The sequence below is a fragment of the Bufo bufo genome, chromosome 5, assembly GCF_905171765.1.
Source record: "Bufo bufo chromosome 5, aBufBuf1.1, whole genome shotgun sequence".
Lineage (NCBI taxonomy): Eukaryota > Metazoa > Chordata > Amphibia > Anura > Bufonidae > Bufo > Bufo bufo.
The window spans coordinates 450960832-450972652 of NC_053393.1; the positions used below are offsets into that span (position 1 = coordinate 450960832).

The following is an 11821-nucleotide window of genomic DNA, read 5'->3' on the forward strand; positions in this document are numbered from 1 at the left end:
ACGGCCGTCTGTGGATGGTGCTGCTTTTTCTGTGTGCCTACGTGTTCCTGGCTGGCTGTGACCCTCCTGTGTTTTCCTGTGACTCTGATGTCCTTTGATTATACTCTGCTGACCCTCCGCAGCGGCACTCATCCTGCTTGGACTCCGGTCCTAGAGTCTTCTTAACTGCTCCAGCGGCGGATCAGTCTCCTGTTCCTGGACTTGCTGACCGGCGTGTGCGGCTGTCTGTGGGTATCTCTTTGACTCGGGCCGTGGGCTGAATTGAAGTGGATGATCCTGGACTGGTGAGATCCATCCCTGTTGTTCTCCCCCTTTTGGATTTGTTCTTTTTTTGCTTACCCCCTCTCCTTGTTCTTCGTGCTACCTCTCTCCTCACCTAACCCCATTAACCCTTAACTAACCCCATTGGACAGTAGTCTTAAATACAACTTCCCAGTTTTGTTTTTCTCAGCTAATCATCAAATACTAACTCTTTTTACGGAAGCTTGTGGTTGAAAAAAAGAAAAAAGAGATATTAAAAGTTATACTGGGATAGGAGGAAAAAACAAAAAGGGGTAAAGGAAAAGAAGGGAAAAAAAAGAAGGGGGCGAGGAGAGAGAGTGAAGAGAATAAAAACTAAAAAGGAGACTTTAAGAAAAAGGAGGGAAGAAGGGGAGAGAAAAAAAAAAAGGGGAATGGCTCCTAAACAAAATAGACGTTCCACGGACTTGACTTTGGTTAAGCTAGGACAGAAACAAATAGAGTCTTCCAGAATTGATCAATTTTTGAGATCACCAAACTTAGCCACTAGGTCGGGTCTGAAAGGGAGGCAGGACATAAATATAAAAAAAAAATAATCTGAACCTAGATAGGAGGAAACACCTGAGGGGGACCCTCATATTGGTGACGGGGAGACGCCTACGAATAACTCCTCTCCATTAGACGAGATTTTATCCATTGTCAAAAACAATAGAAAAGCGATACAAAATATTGCAGTTCAACTGGAGTCAGTACACACAGACGTCCTTATTATAAAAGATGATTTGAGAAAGATTCGGGACAGAATTAAAGAATTAGAAAATACAGTGAATAACTTGGAGCAAGAAGTGGAAACATTAAAAGAGGAGAACTCCACAGTAAAAAAAAGATTATAATCACATGAAAAAAAATAAAAATGGATTTAGAAGATCGGTCAAGAAGATGCAACGTACAAATTATTGGCTTAATAGAATCCCTGGATGATAAAGATTTTGCTGGAATGATACAATCTATAATTTTTGATAACTTTGGGAAAGAATATTTTTCACCATTGTTCTTAATTAAAAGGGCCCATCAAATCCCTGTTGGCAAATCTATTCCGGGGAGGTATGATGCGTCTTCTTTTGAGGTGGGGAATAGAGTGAGGTCTGAGGACTCTATTGGTTGGATGCTTTAAGATTAATTGATGACTACAAGAATTTTAACATGGAATGTTCGGGGCCTTGGGGAAAAGATAAAAAGGCAGGCGGTTCTAGATTTAATACGGAGACATCTACTGGCTATTGTTAGCTTGGTAGAAACCCATTTTACACAGGATACGATTTTTCGACTTGGGGGGAGGTGGGCTACACAGGTTTACAACTCTACATATACCAGCTATTCTAGAGGAGTCACAGTTTTAATTCATAAACAGATTCATTTTTTATGTTTGGCATCCTCTGTTGATAGACAGGGAAGATATGTCTTTCTCCATGGTAGGCTTGATGGGAAGTTATGTATTTTGGCCTTTATTTATATTTTCCCCCGCCTTTCTCTATGCAAGTATTGACCTGCTTGATGGCGTTTGTGGATCAGTGGCCTGAATGTCTGGTTATAGTAAATGGGGATCTTAACTGTGTGATGAACCCTGAGGTGGATAGGATCCCTATGGGAGGGAATGGGTACTCCCCGACCCAGGGTTCACCCCTGGCTCGGTTTTGCCGAGAGGTGGGCCTCGTGGATGTCTGGGAATATCTATTCAAAGGAAAAAGAGCTTACTCCTGTGTTAGTAAATCTGGAAGCTCTATGTCTAGAATAAATCTGGCCTTGATGAATAAAGGATATTTAAACTGTATTAGACGGATGAAATATGAGACCAGATCCGTCTCAGATCATGTTCCTTTTTTAATAGAGCTATGCACGGTCAGGAATAATTTTAGACTGAAACCCCCATTTAGATTGAACCCCCACTGGCTATTAATAATGGATAATCACAACCAGATAGAAAATGAGATTATTTCCTTTTGGGATGAAAACATTGCTTCAGCTAAATCCCAATATGTTTGGGATGCTTTTAAAGCGGTTATAAGAGGGATTTTCATTAGTACAATTGCCAACTTGACTAAACGCTATGCAAAGAAGGAGAAAGAACTAGAGGAAGCAGCCGTGGTGGGAATGGCAGGATATGTCAACTCAAAAACAGAGGAAGATAGAGAAATTATGCAGAGGACAAGTCAGGTTTTTTCGGACTTTCTTCTGGATAAAGCTCAACAGAGGTTATTCTTTAAGGGACAAAAATATTTTTCTGAAGCAGGACGTCCTGGGAAGATGCTGGCCAGGGTAATAGCTAGCCAGGACTTAAAGAAAGAGATTCATAGTATTCGTGCCCCTGATGGGACCATTATGGAAGATCAAGAGGAAATAATGGAAATATTTATAAATTATTTTTGTGAATTATATAAATCAGAGAGTGCTCTCCCAGAGGAAAAGATTGACTCATACTTGGATTTTATTTCCCTTCCAGTTCTGACAGATAATCAAAAAGAATGTTTGGAGATGGATTTATGTCTTCAAGAGGTAGAGGATGCAATTAAAGCCTGTTCAGGTAATTCCTCCCCTGGATTGGATGGATTTCCGTATGAGTTTTACCGTAAATACAGGGAGGTCATTCTTGTGGAGAACACTCTCTGATTCGATAAAGGAAGGAATCCTTCCAGAAACAATGACAGAGGCCGTTATTACAGTTATATTAAAGAAGGGTAAAGACCCTAATGATCTGGGGTCGTATAGACCTATTTCTCTTCTTAATACAGATGTCAAACTTTTGTCTAAAATCTTAGCTACAAGGCTATCTAGTGTCATGACATCAATTATACATCCAGACCAAAATGGATTCATCCCTAATAAAGGGACCCATTATAATTTACATCGTCTCTTTGCTAATTTACAGACATCTGAAGGGGCCTCACGATCCATTCTGTCTATAGACGCCTCTAAGGTCTTTGATAGAGTTGAGTGGGGGTTTCTTTGGAGATTGCTTCATAAGATGGGCTTTGGCCCGAGGTTCAGTAATATGATTAAACTTCTTTATAGATCTCCTACTGCAAGAGTGAATATAAATGGTCAACTTACAAGAAGTTTTTGTATGTCTAGAGGCACTCGCTAGGGATGTCCACTCTCTCCTCTTTTATTCAACATCTATATTGAACCCTTGGCTGCTGGAGTTAGACAAGACCCTAGGATTCTAGGGTTTGGGGTATTAGGAACGGAAGATCGAATCTCTCTATATGCAGATGATATTTTATTTTATATTCAACAGACACAATTTACTTTGCCGAAAATCATCTAAATGATAAATCATTTTGGAGAAGTTTCAGGTCTGGATGTAAATTGGGAAAAAACGACTCTCATGCCATTGGATAATATGAATATGCCCTTAGATAAATCTGTACCCCCCAATGATGCCCCGTGGAATATTTTGAACACTTTGAAAATTTCTGAGTCCTTTGAGTATTTAGGCATTACAATCTCTCCTAGGGTGGAAGATTTTATTCCACTCAATTTGATGCCATTGATAAATAAGCTTAGGTCAAAAATAACATGGCTTCATCTATCTCTATCTAAGGCGGATAGAATATCTCTAGTTAAGATGGTGATTCTCCCCCAGTTACTTTATGTCTTTAGGAATTCTCCAGTCTGGATTGGGGATAGATTTTTTAAACTAATAGAAAAAATTATCAATGACTTACTTTGGGGGAGGGAACGTGAGGGGACTCAAATTGGAGCATTGGTATAAGCCGCTGGAGAGGGGAGGAGTCAATCTCCCTTGCTTCAAGGGTTATTTTTTAGCTATACAGTTTTGCTTTTTTTCAGGAGTGGAGGGACAGCCCACTCTGTAGGTATTTGGTGAATAGATCTCCATATGATAATTTCTTTACATTATTGGAGTCTGATCAATTGAACGACTCCGATATGGAATTTAAATCTGCTATGGCTTCTTTTTATGAAGTCATGGTATTCTATTAGACTTTGGTGTGGAGTGAAGGGCTCAATGGGATGCACTCCCTTGTGGCACAATAAGCACTTTCAAACTTTAGTTGAATTAAGCAGAGATTCATATTGGCAAAAAGGTTATATTTTGTATGTGACACAGGTAGTAGTGAATAGGGATATAGCTTCATTCACTGTATTATCACAAAGAGAAAACTCACAGAAACTATTATGGTTTCGGTATTTACAATTAAGATCGGCACTTTTGAGTATTAAAAAAAAAGATAGGCTTAAAATACATACTTCTACACAATTTAATGATTTGATAGGGAATTTGGGTCAAAGAATGAAGATTTCCCAACTTTAAAAAAACTTACTTATAGCACGATTTGGAGATACCTCCTCTCCCGGACAGAGGGCTTGGCAAAATGAACGCTCAATGATATGCTCGGATGATCCTGAGAAGGTAGTTCAGGATCTAAAATTGGTTTCACATAATTTCAATCACGTTGTGGTGCAGTTTAATATTCTACATAGACTTTATGTTACACCTCTTTGGCTTAAGAGATGTGGCATTAGGACTGATTTGAACTGCCCTAGGTGTGATGTTTCTGAGGCAGAATATCTCTATATGTTTTGGGTTTGTGTAGAGCTGAAACAATATTGGGGGACAATTTACAAATACTTGGAGGGAAAATTGAACGTGCAGATTCCCTTCACTGCCGAATATTGGGTATTGGGTGATTTTGCCAAGGTGAGTTGTCAACAATATAAGAAAAATATTTTGTGTAAGATAATGTTCTTGGCAAGACTCCTATTAGCACGCTCTTGATTTGCACGAGATGCTCCTAGTATGAATACATGGTTAAATTTGGTTAATACTAATAAGAGATATGAATATATTCTGTATAAGCAAAGAAATATGGAGATAAAATGGCTTACAATTTGGGGAGACTGGAATCCTTAGAGCAGCGGTTCTCAACCTGGGGGTCGCGACCCCTTTGGGGGTCGATCGTCCCTTCCCTGGGGGTCGCCTGAGGCTTCCTATTATGCCCCCGTTCCCGCCCCCTAAGTGAGCCGCCGCCGCCGCAGTCAAGCACAGGGAGATGAGCGCTTCCATTGCGCTCATCTCCCTTGTAATCTGACTGTGCTGCGGCGGTGCAGGGGAGGGAGGGGTGTGTCCCCTTCCCTTCCTCTGATAGGCTGCCGGCGCACTAGGCCGGCAGCCTATCAGAGGCCGGCGCAGGCGGCGCGTGACGTCATCACGCCGCCTGACCCTTACAGCGCTGGACACAGGCCAGAAGAGGCCTGCATCGCATCGCTGACACTGAGGTAAGTATGTGTTTTTTTTATTTTATTACAATACTGGCACATGATGATGATGATGGGGGGGACTTAATACTGGCTGGCACATGATGATAATGGGGGGGGGGGGCACTTAATACTGGCTGGCACATGATGATGATGATGGGGGGGACTTAATACTGGCTGGCACATGATGATAATGGGGGGGGGGCACTTAATACTGGCTGGCACATGATGATAATGGGGGGGGGGGGCACTTAATACTGGCTGGCACATGATGATAATGGGGGGGGACTTAATACTGGCTGGCACATGATGATAATGGGGGGGGAACTTAATACTGGCTGGCACATGATGATAATGGGGGGCACTTAATACTGGCTGGCACATGATGGTAATGGGGGGGGACTTAATACTGGCTGGCACATGATGATAATGGGGGGGGATACTTAATACTGGCTGGCACATGATGATGATGGGGGGGGACTTAATACTGGCTGGCACATGATGATAATGGGGGGGGGGACTTAATACTGGCTGGCACATGATGATAATGGGGGGGGACTTAATACTGGCTGGCACATGATGATAATGGGGGGGGGACTTAATACTGGCTGGCACATGATGATAATGGGGGGCACTTAATACTGGCTGGCACATGATGGTAATGGGGGGGGGGGACTTAATACTGGCTGGCACATGATGATAATGGGGGGGACACTTAAAGGGAGTCTGTCACCACATTTGAGCCTATTAGACAGATCCAATAGCGTTAATAGTGCCACCCAGAAGTTTAAAACGGTACCTTTGTTGCATATACCGGAGTCTTGTTTGAGCCAAAAATGAACTTTGTAGGTTCTGTAAATGCGCCCTCTCAAGTGCCCAGGGCGGCGTCTCAATCTTCCGAGCCCAAGACCGGACCTCCCCAACGGCTCATAACCCCGCCCTCCTTGTGCCTCTGCCCACCCGTTTACACTCCTCCTCTCTCCTGCGGCGCAGTGGAAAAGGAGAGAGGAGGAGAGTAAACGGGCGGGCAGAGGCACACGGAGGGCGGGGTTATGAGCCGTTGGGGAGGTCCGGTCTTGGGCTCGGAAGATTGAGACGCCGCCCTGGGCACTTGAGACGGCGCATTTACAGAACCTACAAAGTTCATTTTTGGCTCAAACAAGACTCCGGTATATGCAACAAAGGTACCGTTTTAAACTTCTGGGTGGCACTATTAACGCTATTGGATCTGTCTAATAGGCTCAAATGTGGTGACAGACTCCCTTTAATACTGGCTGGCACATGATGATGATGGGGGGGGACTTAATACTGGCTGGCACATGATGATAATGGGGGGGGGGGACTTAATACTGGCTGGCACATGATGATAATGGGGGGGGCACTTAATACTGGCTGGCACATGATGAAAATGGGGGGGGCACTAATTACTGGCTGGCACATGATGATGATGATGGGGGGGGACTTAATACTGGCTGGCACATGATGATGATGGGGGGGGCACTTAATACTGGCTGGCACATGATGATGATGTGGGGGGACTTAATACTGGCTGGCACATGATGATTATGGGGGGGGACTTAATACTGGCTGGCACATGATGATAATGGGGGGGGACACTTAATACTGGCTGGCACATGATGATAATGGGGGGGCACTTAATACTGGCTGGCACATGATGATGGGGGGGGGACTTAATACTGGCTGGCACATGATGATAATGGGGGGGACGTAATACTGGCTGGCACATGATGATAATGGGGGGGCACTTAATACTGGCTGGCACATGATGATGGGGGGGGACTTAATACTGGCTGGCACATGATGATGGGGGGGACTTAATACTGGCACATGATGATGATTGGGGGGGCGACTTTATACTGGCACATGATTGGGGGGGCGACTTAATACTGGCACATGATGATGATGGGGGGGGACTTAATACTGGCACATGATGGGGGGCTTATTACTGGCACGTGATGGGGGGCTCTTGTTACTGGCAGTGGCACGTTATTGAGGGCACTTATTACTGGCACATTATTGGTGGGCACTATAGGGGCATCTACTGAGGCCACAAAGAAGGGGTGTTTTATATGGGGGGCTCTGTACAGTAGCATTTTATACTGGGACACATTATGGTGGGTACTATGGGGAAGGGGGGAGAGGAGTACTATGGAGTCATCTACGGGGGCAATAAGAAGGGGTATTTTATACTTGCAAATTATGGGGGACACTGAGGGCATCTACTGGGGCACGATATATGGGGCATTTTATACTGGTACATTATGGGGGGGCACTAGCAGGAAGGGGGGAGAGGAGCACTATGGAGGCATTCACTAGGGGCACTATATAGGGGTATTTTATACTGGCACATTATGGGGGACATTAGCTCAACTGGGGGCATAAGGGGGTATTTTTTGCACTGTCACATTATAAGGAGAATTATTTCTACTGGGGGGCATTATGGTGGGCTCTATTACTCCCCCATGGTATGACCCCCTAGTAGCAGCACCAGCCTCTCCCTGCTCTGCTATCCCTCTGCCCCTTCTCCAAATCCTTATTATGAAATCTTTCTCATTAGGATAAAACACAACATCAGCTCCGCCGAGCCCCCAGCCAAGTGTTGAAGTGGCGTCCGAGATCCCCAAGGGCCAAGCCAAGTAACTGTAAGTGTTCATGTGAAATATGTTTGTTATATATGTACACTCCTGTGAGAGGCGGGGAGGGAGATCTGTGGATGACACTGTTATAGGGAGGGAGATCTGTGGATGACACTGTTATGGAGGGAGAAATGGGGATGACACTGTCATGGGGTGGATCTGTGGATGACACATATAGCATAAGATGCTATATACGGTATGTGGCATCCACAGATCCCCCCATAGCAGTGTCATCCACAGATCCCCCTCTCTATAAAAGTGTCATCCACAGACAGCTGGACTTTTCTTCCCTGTTGCGGTTTTAGGTATTGGGTAAAGTATCGCAGCATTTCTAAGCGTACTTGTGTAAATGTATCGTTGTTATAGCTGCCCCCCTACTTTTGTCCTGGCCCCCAGTGTGCCCCCCCAAAATTTGAAAGCTAGAGACGCCACTGCTCGTGAGATTTCCCTACCTCCTGACTTCCTGTCGCACTGCTAATGACGTAAGGAGGCGTTCCTGAGTTTTGACGATCTGCGCATGCGCAGACCGACAGTTTATGGAAAATTTCAGCGGAGTTCAGCTTCACGCCGGCCGGAGTTAGCCGCGCTTGCGCACTGGGCCGTAATATTTCCCTACTGAGGCTCTCCTGCGCATGCGCAGTGTCCCGGTGTAAAGCTGAACTCCGCTGATTTTCCATAAACTGTCGGTCTGCGCATGCGTAGATCGTCAAAACTCAAGACCGCCTCCTCACGTCATTAGCAGTGCGACAGGAAGTCAGGAGGTAGCGAAATCTCACAAGGTAGGGTAGTATAACGCTACACCCGCACAACGGCAGCGGCCCCTTATCCTCGCGCACAGGAAGTGATGTCCTATCACTGCCTGTGCTTGAAGGAGCCTGACGTCTGGACGGGTAAGTCGGGCCGCCTGTCTGCTGAGGTCCGAGTTTTTTTCGTTAATGACACCACCGCTGGGCACCACTGCCACCAATGATTTAATTGAGCCCGGCTAATTTTATTTTAATTATTTGGCTGAGCAAGGCTTAATTTATTTGGGATGACATGAATCACCGCTGATTTATATATTTGGGGGACCCTGAGCACCGCTGATTTATTTTTTAGGGGGTATTTGTTGTTTATTATTTATTTTAAAGTTATTTATTTGGTTTACAAATATTTTGTATTTATGCTAAAGTTCTGTGGTTATGAATGAATACTTGTGTATTTGAATTAACATTTGGTGTATTGGTGTCTGTGCGTGTTTTTGGTGGGTCATCAGACCCAATTCTCCACGTGGGCCACAGGAGTTCCAGCCGGACACTGGGGTTGGCGCCACTGTATTTATGCAAACTGGTCACACATCTGCAGAGAGCAGGTATTGTAGAAAGCAGCTGCTGTGTTAAAGGCATTTGAGGTAAGACAGGGCAACACTTGAATTATTGTTCATCAGCTATTGTCATATATTATTTTCATTTAGATAACAAACCACCCCATGACAATGGATCGTGTAGAGAAGAACCATAAAATAAGAAAATATAGTGAGGATTTTTTACAGTATGGTTTTACCTCAATAATTACAGTAGGGATTGAGAAACCACAATGTGTTATTTGTTATGAAGTTCTATCAGCTGAATCTATGAAGCCAAACAAACTAAAACGCCATTTTGATAGCAAGCATCCGAGCTTTGCCGGCAGGGATACCAACTATTTTAGAAGCAAAGCTGATGCACTCAAAAAAGCCAGACTTGACACTGGTGGCAGGTATTACAAACAAAACGTAGCAGCCGTTGAAGCTTCATATTTGGTGGCACGTAGAATTGCCAGAGCTATGAAACCTCACACCATTGGTGAGGATTTACTGTTGCCAGCGGCCAAAGACATTGTTCGAGTTATGATCGGAGACGAATATGTTACGAAATTGAATGCAATTTCCTTATCTAACGATACTGTTCGCAGACGATTAGATGACATGTCGGCTGATATTCTTAGTCAGGTAGTACAGGAAATTAAATCTGCTCCACTTCCAATATTTAGTATCCAGCTTGATGAATCTACAGACGTGGCAAACTGTTCCCAGTTACTGGTTTTTGTGAGGTATATTAATGATGGCGACTTTAAAGATGAGTTTCTTTTTTGCAAACCTCTGGAAACGACAACTACTGCACGTGATGTATTTGACAAAGTTGGATCATTTCTGAAAGAGCATTAGATCTCTTGGGAAAAGGTTTGTGGTGTTTGTACTGATGGTGCTCCAGCTATGCTAGGATGTCGATCTGGATTTCAACGTTTGGTACTGAATGAGTCCCCAAAAGTCATTGGAACTCACTGTATGATTCATAGGCAAATATTAGCAACGAAGACGCTGCCACAAAATTTACAGGAAGTTATGAAAAGCGTCATAAGTTGTGTCAATTTTGTAAAGGCGAGCAGTTTAAACAGTCGACTGTTTTCGCAACTGTGCAACGAGTTGGATGCGACACACAATGCTTTGTTATTTCATACTGAAGTGAGATGGTTATCAAGAGGAAAAGTTTTAAAACGTGTTTTTGATCTTCGTGATGAACTCAGAATGTTTTTTAATCAGAAGGCAAAACCACAGTTTGAGGCACTTTTCAGCGATAAAAGTGAACTGCAGAAAATAGCTTACTTGGTTGACATCTTTGTCATCTTGAATGAGTTAAATTTATCACTGCAAGGACCAAATGCAACGTGCCTTGATTTGTCTGAAAAGGTTCGATCATTCCAAATGAAACTTCAGCTTTGGCAAAAAAAATTGGATAACAATAATATTTACATGTTGCCTACCTTAGCTGCTTTCTTTGAGGAACATGGCATTGAACCAGACAAAAGAATTACAATGATAATTTCTGTGAAAGAACACTTGCATATGCTTGAAGATGAAATTTCATTGTACTTTCCAAATCTACCGGACACCCCATTTGCTCTGGCCAGAAGCCCATTCACAGTCAAAGTTGAAGATGTTCCTGAGACAGCACAAGAGGAGTTCATTGAACTTATTAACAACGATGCAGCGAGAACTGATTTCTCTACAATGCCAGTTACAAAATTCTGGATCAAGCATTTGCAGTCATATCCTGTTCTGTCTGAGACTGTGTTGCGCCTTCTTCTTCCATTTCCAACAACTTATCTATGTGAAACAGGGTTTTCCAGCTTGTTGGTTATCAAGTCTAAATACAGAAGTAGACTTGTTGTGGAAGATGATCTTCGGTGTGCTCTTGCAAAGACTGCCCCAAGAATTTCTGATCTGGTGAGAAGGAAGCAATCTCAACCTTCCCACTAATGTTGGCTGTTTTATGCATACTGTTGCAAAATGTAGCGATGTTGTTTACTGTTGTTATATTAAGTATGTTACCCATGCTACACCATGCTTCAATACAAAATTTCATTTATTTGTAATTAGAAATAAATATTTGACAATATATAACATTTTGTCTTTGTGATTAATTACTCTGCTTTAATTATGTTCAATTTGTAGCAATAAAAATACATCCTGCATATCAGATATTTACATTACAATTCATAACAGTAGCAAAATTAGTTATGGCGTAGCAAGGAAAAAAATGTAATGGTTGGGGGTCACCACAACATGAGGAACTGTATTAAGGGGTCACGGCTTTAGAAAGGTTGAGAACCACTGCCTTAGAGCCTCC

At 43.2% G+C, this 11821-nt stretch overlaps 1 pseudogene; it reads left to right on the plus strand.

The window, feature by feature from the left end:
• The first annotated feature begins 2199 nt into the window (after nucleotides 1-2199).
• On the plus strand, nucleotides 2200-11451 carry LOC121002562 (annotated as a pseudogene).
• Nucleotides 11452-11821: the final 370 nt, after the last annotated feature.